Raw genomic sequence first — 17,917 nt, 5'->3', positions numbered from 1 at the left:
TCCATCATTGAATGTTTTGCATATTGGGTTTTTGAAGGAAGAAGGGAAATTAGATGGGTATTGGGTCATGAGGAGCCATTTATGAACCTGGTATAAAGCACTGACTAGCACCTGGGTTCTCAGATGTTGTGACTCAAGAGGAGTCATGGGTGTACTGGACTTCCTCATGGACAACACATTGTGCCTCATGGCTGGGGACATTCTGTGACTTGATCTCATTGCAGCAGGAGAGTCAAAGAGGGAGTTCTGAGGAGAAGCATAACAAATGCTTTAGAGGAGGCTGTTTTCATTTCTTCAGCCATGTAAGGTATCCATCTTAGACTATAGTGAAAAGCCTGATTTCAGAGTAATAGGAAGTTGTTATCAACTCTGGAGGTAGGGATGGAGTGGCCAATATCATCAGGTTTGGAAGGCTTTTTCTGCTTGGAGAGAGGAGTCTTTCCACTGGTAGGAAGAGTTGTCAGAGTTTAGGTGCATCATCCCATCTTCTTCATAGGGTCTTTCCTATGTCCCCATTCCAATGTATAGCATCTTTTTTTCCTCAAGCAGTGTTCTTTCTTGAACACTGGAAACATGGCAAAGATTCAAAGTTCAACTTACATTGTTAAGCTGGGATTTTTATATGTGCAATTGAAGGCCTCCACAAATTCCTATGTCCAAAGTTTTAATACCCAGGGCCTTTGAACAATGAGTCTTTTTTTTCACAAATAAGCCAACTTTAATAGATATTGTTTTGTATTTATATAGCAACTTCTTCAAGAACCATTAATGCTTTACAGTCATCTTCTCTAATTAATCCCATGTCAACCCTGTGGTTTTCTCCAGTTTACAAGAGGGAGATGGAAGCACAGAGAAGTTAAGTGACTTGCCCAAGGTCACACAGTTAAGTTCACTGGAGAACCAAGTCCTGATCACTTTGCCTCCCTGACTCCCAGCCACAGCAGAGCCTCTCAGGAGACATCGATATCAGGCTCCTGTCAGCAAGCACTTGTTGGCATCCACATTTGTGTCTGGGCTTGGTGACAGTATATGGGGTGAATTCCCAAGTGGGGTAGTCTCTGGGTGGCCTTTCCTTCAGTCTTTGCTCCAGACTTTGTCTATTTTCTCTGAGAGGTATTTTATCCTTCTAAGAAGGACCACAGTATCCATACTTTGGTCTTCCTTCTTCTTGAGCTTTGTTTGGTCTGTGAATTGTATCTTGGGTATTCCAAGCTTCTGGGCTAATATCCACTTATCAGTAAGTGCATACCATATGTGTTCTTCTGTGATTGGGTTACCTCACTAAGGGTGATATTTTCTAGTTCTATCCATTTGCCTAAGAATTTCATGAATTTATTGTTTTTAATAGCTGAGTAGCACTCTATTGTGCAAATGTACTACATTTTCTGTATCCATTCCTCTTTCTTTTAAGGGATGATTATCAGCAAGAGAAAGGTCTATGGTGTGGGTGGCAAGACTGGAGAGTTACTTTGTGTTGTGTGACTATAACCAAGGGCCTGAAGTTAGAACCATCTTAAAAGGATCCTCAGAACTGTCCTAGTAGAGAATATGAAGCTTCAGTGTGAACCTTCAAAGGGTGGGGACTCAGACAAAGTAGAAGGCAGCTGGGAAGCAGTACTGTCCAAGCTAAACAACTCTACAGTGAGAATGTGCCATAGAATTATGTCCCATACCCGGGGCAACTGAACAGTAAGAGACAGAGCTACTGGAGAAATTGTGCCAAACAACAGGAATGCACTGAGACTTTCCCAGTGTCAGTCTCTATGCACGGTTACTTTGTGGACTGTAGGTGTCTCTAGAGTGATTTTTTTTTTAATGCTGGGCTAGTGCAGGGGCTTCTGGGACATTTTGAAGCCAAGCAAAAGGTTCGTATCAGCTAAGAAAAACGGCTCCTGCCCCCTTATTTCTGATTATTCCTTCTGGATTCTAGGGGACACAGAAGCAGATGACTGGTTGCGGAAGGATATGGGAGAGAAAGCTTGTTAAAAATTTTAAGGGATAGAGTGTATCTGATCTCCCCATTTATGGTTTCAAAAGTATAGATCAGAATAAGGTGGAAAATGAGAAAGATGTTGGCATCTGGCCTTTACACACATGTACGTGCATGTAAACGCACACCCCTTCACACATGTGCACAAAAACATGAGCATACACACACACACACACACACACACACACACACACACACACACACACACACAGTCGGAGTCTGGCCTGGACACAGAAAATAATGAAGATTGAGTGGGATGAAATGTCTGTAGTTTTCACTGGACTTTTAAAAATGGGACAATGATGGCCTTTTTCATTTTAAGTAGCTGGGAAGTTATACTACCACATTAAAAGAACAGCAGTAATTAGATTTTTAAAAATTCTTTATTTACTGATTTAATTTTTACGTGTGTGTGTGTGTGTGCCCATCTTTTGAGTGCAGCGTGTCTGTGCCATGGGGTAAGAGAACAACTCTGAGAAGCTGCTTCTGTCCTTCCATAAGTCAGGTTTCCAGGCCTGTATGCAATCGCTTATTCCTCCATGTTACTGGCCCAGCACGGGGATTAAAATAGCTGGCATTAATAGAGTACTTTGTAGTATATATTGTCCTAATATACACTAGTTTCTGGATGGTAGATAGCCAAAACTAAGGTGGGAGCAAGGATTTGTTCCTTTGGAGGGCACTCTCTATGGCTTACAGGTGGATACCCACTTTTTTCTCATGTGTGGTCCCTTTGTACATGTGTGTGACCAACTTCCTTCTTATAAGATCCTCTGAGTTGAGTGTGGTGGTGCATGCCTCTAACCTGAGCATCTGAGAGACAGAGCGATCACTGCCACATGTTCAAGGACTGTGGAATAAGACCCTGTCTCAAAACCCCAAGCCAAACTAAGCCAACCAACCAACCAACCAACCAACCAACCAACCAACCAATCAACTAACCAATCAACCAACCAACCAACCAACCAACCAATCAAACAACCAACCAACCTACCAACCAACCAAACTATACCTCTAAAGAAACAAAAATCAAGTCACTGAATTGGGTCTAACCGGACGAACTTGATTTTAATGCACCCACTTCTTTCAAGCCCTTATTTCTGAATACAGTAGTTTACATATCATGAAGGTAGGGGTGAGATACTAGTGTTTTTTCTGGGTAGGAACTTTTCTACCATGCTGCATGGCTTCTTTGGGCTGAAGAACATCCACAGAGAACAGCTAAAAACTCTACTGGAGAAAAACTAAAGTTGCTTCCTGAGTGTGCTCTCTGAGGCTAGCCCGTGAAACAGGACTAGTAGACACAGATACTAGACTATAGGATTTATGAGAAGCATCCATCTGGAGAGAAGTTCACAGTGCTGAAGCAGAGGTCTCATGTAGTACCCCAAGCCATCCAAGCTTAGAGAGCTAATGTATTTCCCAAGGTAGGGGCACAAACTGGCCTGGTGTAATTGAGCTGAGTCGTTTGCCCTGAGTATGTGTGGGTCTCTGAGGAATAGACTGAGAACATGGAACTGATCTTGCCACTGGAAGGGAGACCTCTGAGGGAGGATGGAGGCACACTGGGCTGAAACCTATGGGGGAAGAATGTGCATCCTCCAAACACAAAGGGTGTTGGCGTGAACAACTATGAATACAGCTTTTGTTAGTTTCTTTGCTCTATTTTTTCTTAAGAGAAACAGATTTTGCTTTGTTGAAGTGAGTTTCCTGCTTGTGAATTTGAATTTATTTAACTTCAAGTGCAAAATAAGAGTGAAGGACAAATGAAACATCCACTGGACTGGACTGAACATTTGGCTGGACCTTAGCTGGGCCATCTCCAACTATGTTAAATGACACTGGTAGGTGTGTTGCTGTCTTGTCTCATTGCAAACAATTTTCTCAGCTTTTAGGGTTCATCACTGACCTCTCCTCCAAAAATGCTAAAGTGTATCTGAGGCTTCTCCCGATAGTGATCAGCACAATTGAGAATAAATCAAGACCTTCTTTTCCTGGCGAAATAAATTCAGTGTCACAAGTCTGGGTCAGAAACTAGGTTTACGACAGGGCGTCCCGGATGTCTCTGAAGCTTCCTCTTTGCATCAGCTGCCAGAATCCAGTCGACTAGGACCAGATGGTTGCCAATCTGTGCAGCTGCTCCTCCAGGCCTTCTCCTCCTGGGATAGCTAGGGGCTTGACTATCCTACAGCCTTCAGAAGACCCTCACTGTATCCTCTTTCACCAGGGAAGGAAGACAGGTGGAAGGATGCCCTGCCTTCTGAACACGAGATTGACACACCTGCATTTAAACTGATGGGCTGAGTTTATTGGATGTTAAGAGCATGAAATTGTGAACTAGAACAGATGCGCACTGTTCCCGCAGGTTCCAATACTCCTCTTTCTTTCTGTGCTTTCTCCGCTGACGTCAGGCTCACTTTCAGGACATAGCTCCTTCCCGAGAGCCTTTGCGGAGCTGTATGGTTTTGATTCTTTTTAAAATTATAGATGGATCCAACAAGCTTTTGCTTTGTTGTTTTGTCCTCTGTGTGGGATAATGCATGCAAATTTTCTCCTCCCATTTTTTTTGTAAATATTTGTTTTAAACATGTAGACTCACTGTGACCCTCTCTGTATGGTCCAAGGCCACCGTAGAGAGAACTTGTAACAGAAGAAGAAGAAGAAGAAGAAGAAGAAGAAGAAGAAGAAGAAGAAGAAGAAGAAGAAGAAGAAGAAGAAGAAGAAGAAGAAGGAGGAGGAGGAGGAGGAGGAGGAGGAAGAGGAGGAGGAGGAGGAAGAGGAGGAAGAAGAGGAAGAAGAAGAGGAGGAAGAGGAAGAAAAGGAAGAGGAAGAAGAGGAAGAAGAAGAGGAAGAAGAAGAAGAAGAAGAAGAAGAAGAAGAAGAAGAAGAAGAAGAAGAAAGAAGAAGGAGAAGAAGAAGAAGGAGGAGAAGAAGAAGAAGAAGGAAGAGGAGAAGAAGAAGAAGAAGAAGAAGAAGAAGAAGAAGAAGAAGAAGAAGAAGAAGAAGAAGAAGAAGAAGAAGAAGAAGAAGAAGAAGAAGAAGAAGAAGAAGAAGAAGAAGAGGTTGATGGAAGTGAGTTCTCTACATTTCCAAGCACTGATTCCTAGGCACTAGGTCCAAACTCTCAAACTTGGGAGGCTGGGCCTCCATCACCTCATTTCAGACTGTCTGTTTCCCATATGCTACAAGAGACCAACGGTCACATCAGACATGGAAGAAGATGGGTTTATAGGCTTTGACAAGATCGCTGGCCCAATTCTTCCCTGACCTGAGCTTCTTTGTGAATCCTCTCTGTCTTACATCTCCTCAAGAAGGTTTTCTCTTGCATATGTCCCTGAAGTCGCATCTCAGTGGGACAGTCTGAAGAAGGTAGCTGCAGGAAGCCAGGCTTAATTCCAAAGTTCTGATGGCAAGCAGTTGAAGTTAGCAAATCTACCATAGGGATTCTACTTGGTACTTTATTCTCAATGATGGGGAAGATTATGTTGTGCAGAGAGAAAATCTACACCAGGATCCTTGGGTCCTGAGTTCTGCTTCATTATGCATGGCCTTGTTTCCATTGGCACCACACAATACCACATTCTTGAGAATCCTGTAGGAGGATCACGAGGAAGACACAAAAGATATCTTGGACATCCTTTTAAAAAGTTAACATTTTAAAGTGATTTAAATGTAAGCAAATCAGAGACACATGGATTACATTTCCCTTAGAATACATATGGGTTTGGAGAATTAAGGGAAAAAAGGCTTGGCACATTGTGGTCGGGTATAACTGAATGCAAAACATTCAGGGAAAATATTTAGTGTTTTGTTTTTTCTTTTTTCTTTCAAGCACCAAAAGAGAAGGAGTAGTCATTTGCCCTCTTCTCTTGTTCCTGAAGGATGGGGGTCTATGCCAAAGGCTTTCCAGGTAAAAGTCTATAGGGCATTTTGATTTCTTTGCCCATAAACTATCCTTTCCCATTCTCATCGCTGCCCCTCCCCCACCATCATCTTTATCTCCTATTGCACAGGGGGAGTGAACAATTCCTTACCTTGAGGAGTCATAGAGTTTTGACACAAAGTGTTTCAGAGCTGACAAATTCACATTGTGTTGAACACCCAGAGCCCAGAGGGAACATTAATCAATCCCTTTTTATTTGAATTGACTAATAGTTCAAAAGAATTTATTGCTTTGCTCCATGTGGCTTTTAAGTGGACTATGCCTTGCTGCACGTGCCTTCCTGTCTTCCATCCTTCTTCCCTCTCTTTTTCTATTTCCCCATTTGCTCCCTTTCCTTCTTCTTCTTCCTTATTCCAAATGTGTTTGTTGTGTGCCTTTTATGTAGAAGGTACCATGCAAAATATTTCGAGGAGTAGAAACTTTGCTCTTCGGGTTTTTCTGGTTGTAGCAAGCTTAATATAAAGGTGCAGTAGGTAATAACTACTACCTTGGATATTTGTGAACTCATTTTCATTTTAGGTGTTTGCATGAAATTATAAATAATCCATCATTTGCTCTCCTGCAGTCCATCAGATCTTCATTCATACAGTGCTTATGTTGGATATGCATTCTTGATGTCAATCTGTAGTAAAAGAAACACATGAATTTCATTCATAACTAAGTGGTCTGAGTCTGTGGAAGCTATTGTGTCTAAAGGCGGTACATTTATCCTAGGATAATGTCACAAAGGGAAACATGTCCCTAATGTCTCCTCAAAATGTAACTCTTTACATTCTGTATTGCAGTGCTATCCACCCCACCCCCAAGTTCCCAATTTCAAGTTACACGAATTAAACCTTGAAAAAGTGATAAGTGGGATGATTTCCCCTTGTTCTGCTGTGTTCAGCAGATATCCCTGGTAGGCCTGCTCCTTTCTGAGGGGAAACCCAGAAGGAGTGAATCTGGAGGATATGAGAGATGGGGGAGGAACCTGGAGGAGTGGAGAAAGGGGAAACTGAGGCTGGAATATGCTATCTGAGAGAAGAAGAAACATGATAAACATGTGACAGGGAAAGATGGTGAGAGGCTCATCTTGGTGAGATGCTCAGAATTTATTCTTCCATTTGTACTGGAACTGTTTGTTTAATGAACCATTCAAAGGGCAGCATGTGAATGATGCTGTTACAGGCTTTAATGGAGCTAAAGGCACAGACTTTTAAAGCCCAGCTGAATTCTATTCCTACAGACCTCAAAAACCTAGGGAGTTGTAACATTTCCTTGAAAAAACTAAAACGTAGAAAGGGGAGGAGAAGGGAGAGAGGAAGGAAAAAAGAAGAGAGACAGAGACAGAAACAGAGAGAGAGGGAGAGAATCACACACAGACAGACAGACAGACAGAGAGACAGAAAGAGGGAGAGAGTATGACAGATACACATTGACAGAGAGAAAGAGAGAGAGAGAGAAAGAGAGAGAGAGAGAAAGAGAGAGAGAGAGAGAGGCAGAGACAGAGCGAGAACTCAAACAACAACAACAACAACAAAAACCAAACAAAAAACCCACCAAAACCATTTCTGAGCTTTGTAACTTGGAGTGCTGAACTCCACTAGTATAAATGCTTGGAAGACAATTTATTTGATTTATCTTTCCCTGTCTGAAATAATGTTTCCTATTTTGCTAAGATGAAGAAACGTTGATCTTAGAGTGTTTCTAGGTTTCAATTTATTAAAAGTTATCTATTGAATTTAGAGCGGAGGCCTATTATATGGTTCTCAAACTTTTAATTAGGTCAAGATGAGTTTATTTTTAGATCTAGTTTAACATCTTTAAGATTTCAAGCATTAAATCAAATCTTACTGGAAAAGGTTTTTATAAATTACCTTTATCAAAGTTAAGATAACATTTCAACCCTTAAGTTTGGAAAATCCCTTATAGCCACAAAAAGAATAAAAGAAAAAACAAGTGTCCAAGACTATTGCTCAGAGTTGAGGAGGTTTATTAATGACTAAATTATTACAAAAATAAGATTTACTTGTAATCTCCAGCAAGGGTTACATCTTTCACTTATTCTAATATACTGTAGATCATGCATGATGTTTTAAGGCCTATAGTCTTTTTCCAAACAATATTCTAAACCCTATAAAATGCATTTTATAATCTTCAAATTTATCTGTGACTTTTTCTCATGGGTGTGGTACATGTTTGTGTATGTACAGGGATGCATGTGCATGTGTATGCCTGTGGAGGGCAGTAGTCAATGCCTTTCTGACTCACATGTCATCTCATTTGTTGGTGTAAGGTCTCTGACTGACCCTGGAGTTTGATGATTTGGATAGTCCGGCTGGCCAGCAAGCTCCAGGCATCCTCTGGTCCCTGCCTACACAGTGTTAAGATTACAGTCACATGCCCACATGCCATGCCTTACATGGGTCCTTGGGATTGAACCCCAGTCCTTGGGCTTGCATATCAAGTAATGCCTTTAGTGGCCACTTTAGTGGCCAAAAGTGAGCCATTTCCCCAGTCCCACTTTTGACTCTTATTCTATCGAGGTAGAGAAAACGCAGTGCATGAAGATGCTGGTGGCTCTAAAAAGTTAGTCAAGGTGGATACATACATTTTAGATGCAAAATCCTGTGGGATTTGCTGAATACACAGGTGTTTCAGAGATATTTGAACACATCCAAGAAATATGTGTATATATGCAGGTGTATTAGCTATCTATGCTGTATAGCAAATAATGCCAAATCCTAAGGTCCAAGGAGGGCAAGCATTGAATATTTTATAGTTTCTGTGCATCAGGAATTAAATGTGGTTGCAGCTTACTTGATGAGAGCTGTTGGTCCGCCCTGCGACGGATCTACCCAGTGCTGCAGACTCTGCTCTGTAGATTTGACAAGAGCATAGTTCCTTCCAAGGACTGTCTGTTAGGCTGCCTGAACATTGTTATGTCATGACAAAATGACAGGACAGCTGTTTCAGAGGAGAAAGGGGGGAGGGAGGGAGGGGGAGACAGAGAGGAAGAGAGAGAGGGAGGGAGGGAGAGGGAGGGAGGAGGAGACAGAGAGGGAGGGAGAGAGGGAGGGAGGGGGAGACAGAGAGGGAGGGAGAGAGAGGAAGGAAGAGAGAGAGAGAGAGAGAGAGAGAGAGAGAGAGAGAGAGAGAGAGAGAGAGAGAGAGAGAGAGAGAGAGAATATATACAAGACAGTGCCTTCAACAAAAGCCTCAGTTTTTGCACAATCTAGAAAGAGATACATGACCTTGTGATATACCAATGATGATCATAGAAGTAAGTCCTGAGATACCCTGGAGGGTGGATGGAGGCTCCAGCAGGTGGTGGTAATTGGAGTTGGTTTCCACAATACTTGTGCATGCATGTCCAAAATGCAAGGTGTGCTTTTCTATTAGGGTCATTCACTTGCAACATGTTTAAGAAGCTTCATTGTTTTATTTTGTGTGTACTACAAGGATGTGCGCATATGTTTTTGGATACACATGTATCATAGCACAAGTGTGGAGACCAGGGGAAAACTTCAGGAGTTGGATCTTCCCTTCCACAGGTGGACCTTGGGGATCAAACTCAGTTGTCAGACTTGGCAGTTGGTGTCCGGACCTGCTGAGCCGTGCTGTTAGTCATACAGTCAATATCTATTTTTGTTTCCCAGTTTTCTGTCTTTTAGGTGACTCCTCTCTTTACAAATAGTCTTTTTTTTCCAGTTCTTTTATCTTTCACAGTCACACATAAGAGGTGATAAAGTCTGAAACCTTTACTGTCGTTTCAGGGGCCTCTAAATTTTTCTACAATGTAACCAGCAGATGGAGCCTGGAAACTTGATATGTTAACAACCCAGGGGCTCACAAGCAGTGTTTCCTACCTTACGGTCTTAAGGACCTGGGAGAGGCCTTCGCGCTAACTTTTCAGTTTTGGCAGCACCAAAATTCACATTTTTGGGCTTATTACCTCACCTCTTGTCCACTTGTAGAAACTGAAATAACGACGTGTTGCCTCCCAAGAACATTCCTCTCAGTTCATTTCAGTTGCTCATGTGTTGTGTGGGATGGGACGGTAACTACACCAGTCTCTGTTCTGACGAAGTTTACAGTGTGACGAAAGGGCAGGGAAGCGAGAACTTCAGTATGGCCTGTGCTAAAGGCCAGGGTAAGCCAGGGCATGGGGCCGGTGACCTCAACACCCTGTCGAGCCTTGGTGTGGAGATTAAGTCAGGGGCAGCAAGGTGACTGCAGACAGGGGGCTGTCAGGGAGGATTTCTTTTTGAGACTAGTTTTTCATACAATATATTCTGCTTAGGGGTTCCCCTTCTCTAATTTCTCCCAGATCCTCCCCAGCATTCCATCACCACCCAAGTCCATACTCTGGATTTTGCTTTCTCTCATTATGAAACAAACAGGCATCAAAAAAAAAAAACCAAAATAAAATTTCACACAAGCAAACACATAAACAAACTATACCAGAATAAGACAAAACATGCGAGCAGAGAAAGGAGAGACAAAGGCAAACGTGAAGAAGCACATTCAGGTACACATGTACCCCATTAATATACAAAATCCAGAAATCATAATACATAAGCAAAAATCTGCTAAAGTTAAACAAACAAACAAACAAACAAAAAACCCCAGACAAACAAAACATTGTGAGGCACAACAGAACAAAACAAAAACCCCTCCAAAAATACCATAGAGTTTGTTTTCTGTTTGTTATCTTCTTCTCAGACTGGAGCCTGTCCTTATGTATGGTTTGCGTGACCAGTGAGACTGTTAAAGAAAATGAATTCTTCCATTGGGAGTGGTTATCAAATGGGAGAGCTTCTGACTTGGGGATGTAGGTTTGTGTCTGCCTTCCCCTCACAGTGCTGGGAGCCCATCTGACTTAGTTCTGTGCAGGATCTGTGTATGCTGCCGTGGTTTCTGAGATTATAAGTGCACCTGTCATATTGTATCTAAAGGCCTTGTTCAGTGGTGTCTTCCATCACCACTGGCTCTTAGAGTCTTTCTGCCTCCTCTTCTGTAGTGTTTCCCAGAATGAACCCTGAAAGGAGGGATTTCATGAAGGTGTCCCATATAGGACTGAGTTTGCCAAGCCTTCTCTCTTCACAGTGTCCAGTGAAGGCTCTCTTTATCTCTTCCTATCTGGCCAGGAGGAGGCTTCTTGGATGTGACTGAGCAAAGCACTGATATATGAGCACAACAGAATGTTTTAGGAGTCATTTATTGCTATTCTCTTTCACAGAACAATACTATTTGAGATCCCCTAGGTGTATAGGTTATCTAGTCTCCGGTTCTTGGCCACCTAAGCACAGCTCTTGTACTATTACCATACCAGCCTATATTGCAGGAAGGTTACCACTTGTAGATCAAGGGGTTTGTAGCCAAATCGGTGATTCTTGCTGCTCTTCTGGGAGTGTGTAGAGTAACTTTCAGTATCATGAACATTGATCAGTGATGCTGAAGGCTTTAGATAGGCACCAGCTCAATTTCTCCATGTTTAATGTAGGTGTTGGCTTTAGCAATAAAACCTTTTCATCCATTTGTGGAGAGAAACCAATAGCTTTGTCAATAACCTGGGTTGTTTGGGAGGCTTCTATGGGATACTTAGACTAATTTAATTAGCTAGAACTTATTACTGGCACAGAAGGTTTCAAGAGCTCTCTAGGTGGGAAATTGTCTCTCCCTGTTATTTTGTGATACCATTTAGATATCTTTCACACACACACACACACACACACACACACACACACACACACACACACACACACACACACTAAAAGCATCTACTCTAGTAGGTCTTCGTACAACCCCTCTAATGTCTCTTTCCTCCCTTACCCTGCCTTCTCCCCTTTCTCTGAGCCTCCCATCCCGACCACACCAGAAGATTTTCATAGTAAATAGATTGAGAATGAGATCTAATACATTTTCAGAAATTACATTTCTAGAGTAGTGTGACAGAGGTTTTTCTCACCTGAATTGACAGAGATAAAATTTCAAATAAACTTATAGGAGGCCTTACCATGAAGCCAAGACTTGGGCAGATGTTTAGAGGTTTAATAGATGCATTGAGGAGATCACAAAAAAACTTTTTTGAATTATGCTATGATAAACAGTGACCCCCAAATGAAGCTAAAATCAGGAAATCCAGCAGAGGCAAATAAATTCATTCACACAGTGTCCCATAGGTGGATCTTATATATCACACAGAGAAGCGAGGGCTATATGCTGGGTACACATCTCCAGAGAAGGGCTAAAGCCCTTTGGTGAGCCTCTACTCAGAGCTCAATGAGGGCATAGAAGATGTCGTATGTGTCCATCACAGTACATATACAGCATGTATATTATACACATATAGTATATATAATACCCAGTTAAAGGCACAATACTGAGGCAATCAACAGAGGACTTTACCTAATCCTTATTTTCTTTGCACATTAGTTATATGAAAAAGTATTCATAAATCAATCAAGATGATTACGCTGAGAATAGACTCAACCATTCTGTGGGATTTCCTCAATTTTCCTATTTTGTGTAGGCTAGACCCACTAATTACTTTATGCCCAAGTGGAAAACCATTAAAAGGTCTGTGTCTAAAAAGGCAAGAAGATTGAAAACACACACGTTCAGAGTTCATCCTCATTTTATGATTTATGAGTCTTTAACTGACAATTTTCCCAGTAAGTAAACACATGGTGCTTCTATGAAGATAGAACAAGTTCATTTTATTTGTGAACTTTATTGCATAATATCCCCTCAGGATACCTGATTATATTGACACCATAGGGAAAAATTTGGACAGACCTAGAAAAGAATCTGTATTTTGAAGATCTCTCTGAGACTTGCTGCTGATGGGTAATTTGGAAAACTGACTTTTTCATACCAGAAACAGTTTTATACAGAAAAGGCAAAAAAGGAAAACCTAGGCAGTCATCACCAGTCCCCATCTCTGACTCCTTGCTACAATTTTGTCATTAAAGGATTCCAGAGTCATTTTTTTCCCCCGCATTAACTCTGAAATCCACAGCTTGGACTAGCATTTGATTTTTTTTTGTAATATGGTCTAATGAAGATTTTAATGTTTAAGTAAAAACATAGATAGTAAAAATTGTTTTCTAATACCCCTTTCCCACTTTCTCAGTTTCCTAAACCCCAAGCCTTCATTTTCCTGGTGGAAATATGAAACAGACACAAAGCCTTTTCCCTCTGTCTTTGCTCAGCTTTTTGACTGATAGGATTTTTATTGTTTAGACATAAGATTTGACATTCTTTCCATGTTGTGTATTAACAGTGATAGCCACACATATATTTCAAAAGGACTTTTATTAAAATTAAAACTCTAGCTGTTGGAAAAAAACTGTTTTTTAAAACAGCATTTATAGATTTCAAGTAAACTTGACGGGAAAAGGCAAAAATTTTCCCTAGTTCACGTTTCTTCTGCATACCTTTTCCTGGATTTGAGCCTCTCTTCTTTTCAGCACTGAATAATATTCCATTGTCTGGATGGGCCACAGTTTATTCATTCACACAATGACCAAAGAGAGCCATGAATGCCTTTCAATTCTGCTAATTACGAATGCACAATTATACATTCCTAGTGCAACAATTTTATTTCTGGTGTGGAATAATCATTCAGCTCCTTTCCATAAATTCTGAATTATGATAAGAATGTCTTTAGCTTTGTTGGAAGTTTCCAAACACTTGTCTGAAGTGGTGCTAGCATTTAATATCCCACTGGCCGTGAAGGATAATTGCTTTGCCCAATGGCCTTGTCAGTACTGATGTGGTTAGTGTTGTAGGGTGTGGTCATTCTCTTATTTCCCTATGCTATCCATTGCTTATTTTAGCTTACATTTCCCTAATGACATTTGATACTGAATAACTTTTCTCTTTTTTAAAAATATCATGTGTGTGTATGTAGCATTTTAATTTATGTATGCTTTATGTACATGTGCACATGGATGAATGTGGCACATGTAGAAGAAAGAGGTTGGCATTGGTATCTTCCTCTACTGTCCTCCACTTTATAGGGTCTCTTACTCAGTCTGGAACTCACCACTTGCCTGGACTGACTGGTCATCACAATACTGGGATCTGCTAATTCAGCCCATTCCTATGCTAGCTTACAGGTATGCATCACCATAGCGGGTTTTACATAGGCTCTGCGGATCAAAACCCTGATGCTCCTGTTTTCGTGGCTGTCACTTTATCAGCTGAGACATCTCTCCATCTCCTGAACATCTTTATTCTGCTTGTTTGCCATGTGGCTATCTGGCAAGGTATCTGTTATGGCCCTTATATATGTTTTAAGTGTATTCATATTTTCTTCGTTTTTTTAAACTTTAGAGATTCTTCACGAACCTTGGCATTCAGTTTTATTCAGTGGATTCGTTTGCAGCTTTTTGTTTTGAACTAGAAGGTGCTTTTACTCTCTAGATGACACATGAACTTCCTTTGAGTGAGTTCTTTAATAGTAATCAGATAATATTTATTTGGTGATATAATTTTACAGGAGAAATCAAATATATTGTGATTATAGCTAGAGCAGATTTTAGGGCTTAACCGCAATGGCTCACTTTGTAGAGCAGGATTTGATTCGTGTGCTCAGCTGCAGTGGCAGCAGGCACTGGGCAGCATATATGATGGACCTTTGATTTTCATGGGTCTGGAAGTTGTGATGCCCCACGAAAACAAGCTGCTAACTCGGTCTCTGGTGAGGGCCCTATCACAGGTATGGAGAAGGCAAACTATTTACGGGGTCTACATATGACAGGGAGAGTGAGCTCTTCCCCTCTTCCCCCTTTTTGTGGTCATGAATGTCCTCATGAGCACCCCATCTTCAAGACTGCAGTTTGTTGTGATTATAATTACTTCCCTGAAACTTCATCTTAAACGTCATCATTCTGATGTTGATGAGGATTATATTTTTCTGGCAGGGATACAGTTTAGAACATGAAGTAAGTATCAGAGAAGTCAAAAGATGTGTTGAAGGTAATCTAACAACTTAGTGGTGGCCATCCCTGAAACTCTTCTTTTTCAATATCTTTATTTTTTATTAAACTAATAAAATTTATTTTAAAATATACAACTCAGTATTGACTTTTAAGTCATCAAAATGATTTATAATAATTAAATGCTTCTTAACTATATATATCTTCTGAAGCTAAACATAATATGCACTCAACCAGTTTTTAAAATCTATTTTGAACATTAAACATGATAAAAAAAAAACTCTTATGAAGTTCTCTAAGAAAGGAAATTGTGACAAGTTCCTGATTAGACAGAAACCATTCAACCTCCAAGGGAGAATATGCAGTGTAACTGTGGCTTCGTAGAATGAATTGAGTAGTGTTCCTTCTGTTTGTATTCTGTAGAATAGTTTGAAGAATATTGGTTTTAGGACTTCTTGAAGGTCTGACAGGATTCTGCACTATATCCAAATGGTTCTGGGCTTTTTTTTTTTTTTTTTTGGTTGGGATACTTTTAATGACTGCTTCTATTTCTTTAGGAGTTATTGGGACTGTATAGATGGTTTATCTGATCCTGATTTAACTTTGGTATTTGGTATATGTCTAGAAAATTGTCCATTTCATCCAGATTTTCTAGTTTTGTTGAGTATAAGTTTTGTAGTAGGATCTGATGATTTTGTGATTTTCCTCATTTTCTGCTGTTATATCTTCCTTTTCATTTCTGATTTTGTTAATTAGCATACTGTCTCTGTGCTCTCTGGTTAGTCTGGCTAAGGATTTATCTATCCTGTTGATTTTCTCAAAGAAGCAGCTCTTAGTTTTTTTGCTTCCTTTTTTTTATTATAATTTTTTATTTTCTATATTCTTTGTTTACATTACAAATGATTTTCCCTTTCCCGGTTCCCCCCTCGCCATAAGTTCCCTAAGCCCTCTTCCCTCTGCCCATTCTCCTATCAACCCCCTCCTACTTCTCTGTCCTGGTACTTCCCTACAATGCTGGAACAAGCCTTTTCAGGATCCGGGACATCTCCTTCCTTCTTCTTGGGAGTCATTTGATATGTGAATTATGTCTTGGGTATTCGGAGTTTCTGAGCTAATATCCACTTATTAGTGACTATATTCTATGTGTGTTCTTTTGTGATTGGGTTACCTCACTTAGTATGATATTTTCCAGATCCAACCACTTGCCTAAGAATTTCATGAATTCATTGTTTTTAATTGCTGAGTAGTATTCCATTGTGTAAATATTTTCTGTATCCATTCCTCCATTGAGGGACATCTGGGTTCTTTCCAGCTTCTGGCTATTATAAATAGGGCTGCTATGAACATAGTGGAGCATGTGTCCTTATTGCATGCCGGGGAATCATCTGGGTATATGCCCAGGAGTGGTATTGCAGGGTCCTCTGGAAGTGTCATGCCCAGTTTTCTGAGGAATAGCCAGACTGATTTCAAGTAGTTGTACGAACTTGAATTTCCACCAGCAGTGGAGGAGTGTTCTTCTTTCTCCACATCCTTGCCAACACCTGCTGTCTCCTGTGTTTTTAACCTTAGCCATTCTAACTGGTGTAAGGTGAAATCTCAGGGTTGTTTTGATTTGCATTTCCCTAATGACTAATGATGTTGAACATTTTTTAAGGTGCTTCTCAGCCATTCAAAGTTCTTCATGTGAAAATTCTTTGTTTAGCTCTGTACCCCATTTTTTAATAGGGATATTTGGCTCTCTGGAGTCTAACTTCTTGAGTTCTTTGTATATATTGGATATTAGCCCTCTGTCGGATGTAGGGTTGGTGAAGATCCTTTCCCAATTTGTTGGTTGCTGTTTTGTCCAATTGACAGTGTCCTTTCCTTTACAGAAACTTTGTAATTTTATGAGGTCCCTTTGTCAATTCTTGATCTTAGAGCATAAGCTATTGGTGTTAATTCTTTGTATATTTCTTTTTGTTTCTGCTTGGTTGATTTCAGCCCTGAGTTTGATTATTTCCTGCCATTTACTCCTCTTGGGTATATTTGCTTCATTTTGTTCTTGAGCTTTCAGGTGTGCTGTTAAGCTGCTAGTGTAAGCTCTCTCCAGTTTATTTTTGGAGGCACTCAGAGCTATGAGTTTTCCTCTTAACACTGCTTTTATTTTGCCCCATAAGTTTGGGTATGTTGTGCCTTCATTTCATTAAGTTCTAAAAAGTCTTTAATTTCTTCCTTGACCAAGTTATCACTGAGTAGGGTGTTGTTCAGCTTCCATGTGTATGTGGGCTTTCTGTTGTCTTTGTTGTTGTTGAAGACCAGCCTTAGTCCATGGTGATCTGATAGGATGCATGGGGATATTTCAATCTTCTTGTATCTGTTGAGGTGTGTTTTGTTACCAACTATATGGTCAGTTTTGGAGAAGGAGGTGCTGAGAAGAAGGTATAGTCTTTATTTTAGGATAAAATGTTCTGTAGATATCTGTTAAATCCATTTGGTCCATAACTTCTGTTAGCTTCAATGTGTCTCTGTTTTGTTTGTTTTCATGATCTGTCCATTGAGAATGGGGTGTTGAAATCTCCCATTATTATTGTGTGAGGTGCAATGTGTGCTTTGAGCTTTAGTAAAGTTTTTTTTTTTTTATGAATGTGGGTGTCCTTGCATTTGAAACATAGATGTTCAGAATTGAGTGTTCTTCTTGGTAGATTTTTCCTTTGATGGGTATGAAGTAGCCCCCCTTTATCCTTTTTGAAAACTTTTCATTGGAAGTTCGGTCTACTCAATATTAGAATGGCTACTCCAGCTTGTTTATTGGGACCATTTGCTTGAAAAATTGTTTTCCAGACCTCTACTTTGAAGTAGTGTCTGTCTTTGACACTGAGGTACATTTTCTGTATGTAGCAAAATGCTGGGTCGTGTTTACATATCCAGTCTGTTGGTCTATGTCTTTTTATTGGGGGAATTGAGTGCATTGACATTAAGAGATATTAAGGGATAATGTTTGTTACTTCCTGTTATTTTTGCTGTTATTTTTATGTTTGTGTAGCTATCTTTTGGGTTTGTTGAAAAAGATTACTTTCT

Source organism: Apodemus sylvaticus, chromosome 4 (assembly GCF_947179515.1).
Source record: "Apodemus sylvaticus chromosome 4, mApoSyl1.1, whole genome shotgun sequence".
Taxonomy (NCBI): domain Eukaryota; kingdom Metazoa; phylum Chordata; class Mammalia; order Rodentia; family Muridae; genus Apodemus; species Apodemus sylvaticus.
This window is presented reverse-complemented; position numbering follows the sequence as displayed.